The 1,727-nt window shown below is 29.2% G+C and overlaps 1 long non-coding RNA gene across 1 annotated transcript; it reads left to right on the forward strand.

Annotated features, from left to right (window-relative positions):
• The first annotated feature begins 507 nt into the window (after positions 1-507).
• Positions 508-1,188, forward strand: LOC124451422. The gene is made up of 2 exons (XR_006950454.1): positions 508-649; positions 740-1,188. It is a non-coding gene; the product is annotated as an uncharacterized LOC124451422 (long non-coding RNA).
• The last annotated feature ends 539 nt before the right edge of the window (positions 1,189-1,727 follow it).

Genomic DNA, 1,727 nt, shown 5'->3' on the forward strand with positions numbered 1-1,727 from the left:
ACCTGCTATAGTTTTCTACAGAAGAAGTATACTTATTCTACCAGGCAATCTTTAAGAAATTATCTATGTTTCCAAAAATAAATTTGGACCAATTTTGCAAAAGATCTCTTAAATTTATCGGTACTATTTCTTGGAATATCTTACCTCCTGCTATTAAAGAATGTAATGATGTATAATTGCTTATTATCACACAAATGACTTGTATTTAAAAAGAGTGCTTCTATACTAATTGATCATGAATATTTGTTTATTCCTTTCTAAGATTCAATTTGTAAACTTCATAAATGAATTTTCATTTAAACAGGGCATCCTCTAGGTTTGACTACTACTGTAAGATGTTCTATAAAACTTATTATTATGTATTGTATCTCTGAACAAATTTCATGTTGATGATTTACTTTTTAATACAAATGCATGGTTAGATAATTTGGTTATTTTTATTTAACAAATAGATAACATTTAACATTTGTCTATACAGTTATAGATACACGGGTATGTCGTCATTTTGATAAAAACTGAGTGGCCACGAGCCTCCGGGGCAAATCAATGTTTGAAAAACGGGGTTTTTTTTTCATTTTGCTCAAATACGTCCAATACTTCAACTGGGCATTCTTAATTTCTTTATTTGCCCATTCAGGGATATATTCAGGTAAATATTCAAATAAATTCTCCGTTTGTTTGCCATTTAAAAACAAGGAATTTTCTGTGAAATCAATTCCGTGCGTCTGTCCTCTTATAGATCATAGCTCTCGACCAATGAAATTGCTTAAATTCTTCCGGCTATTATATAGTATTATAAATAAGACGTTCACCACATAGAAATGAAAGAATGTCGACAACTCATTCATTGTGAGTCATTTGATAATATGGTGTTGTTGTAGATGAAGATTATTTTGATGAAATTATAGAGTGACTTTCTTTAGACATGCTTTCAAGAACTGTAAATACAATTTAACATCGTGGGAATAGGTTTTGTATGGTGTTAAAAATTCACATGTATTAAAACACCATTTGGGTTTTATGGTCATTAGTTGAAATATGTGAGAGATCATTTTTGTACGTTTATTATGTACATATGACCTTAAAGACAGAAAATGTTATATACTGTCAACAATTCCCGTATGTAAAAACATCATGACGTCATGTCAATAACTATGATGAAAATAAATAAAACTTTTACGATTTTGACATAAGTTCTTTTGAATTGAGGAATTATATTATTTTGAATATTATTTTCTTGCATGTTTGTAAATGTAGATCGTCCAGGTTGGTATAGTCCTGAGAAGGACTGTTTTTGTTGTTGTTGACTGACGTTTCGGCAACCTTAGCGGTAGTTATCTTCAGAGTTAAACCAACCTGTACGATCTACAACTACAAACATGTAATGATACTCCCGGGTTCAAACCATTCACTTTAATATTTTCTTGATTAAAATATTGAAGAATATTAATTTTCACTTTCTGTCTTCAATGGTTAAAATAAAATTTATCATCATGATGTTGGAGTTGATACAACGTTAAATGTACAGTTTCAATTTGTGACAATTGTAAACATAACAATAAATATTTTACTTATTATAAATATTAAAGCTCATCAAAGTGCTTTTAAAAGAGCCATTCAATACAAAAATAACGTATAAAAAGAAATATTTATTTAGTAGCGTAACGTTTCGTCTTAATTCTCAAGACATCACCAGACAAAATTAAATTACAAGTATACAGGGATTA

The sequence above is a fragment of the Xenia sp. Carnegie-2017 genome, unplaced genomic scaffold (assembly GCF_021976095.1).
Source record: "Xenia sp. Carnegie-2017 unplaced genomic scaffold, XeniaSp_v1 HiC_scaffold_24, whole genome shotgun sequence".
NCBI lineage: Eukaryota > Metazoa > Cnidaria > Anthozoa > Malacalcyonacea > Xeniidae > Xenia > Xenia sp. Carnegie-2017.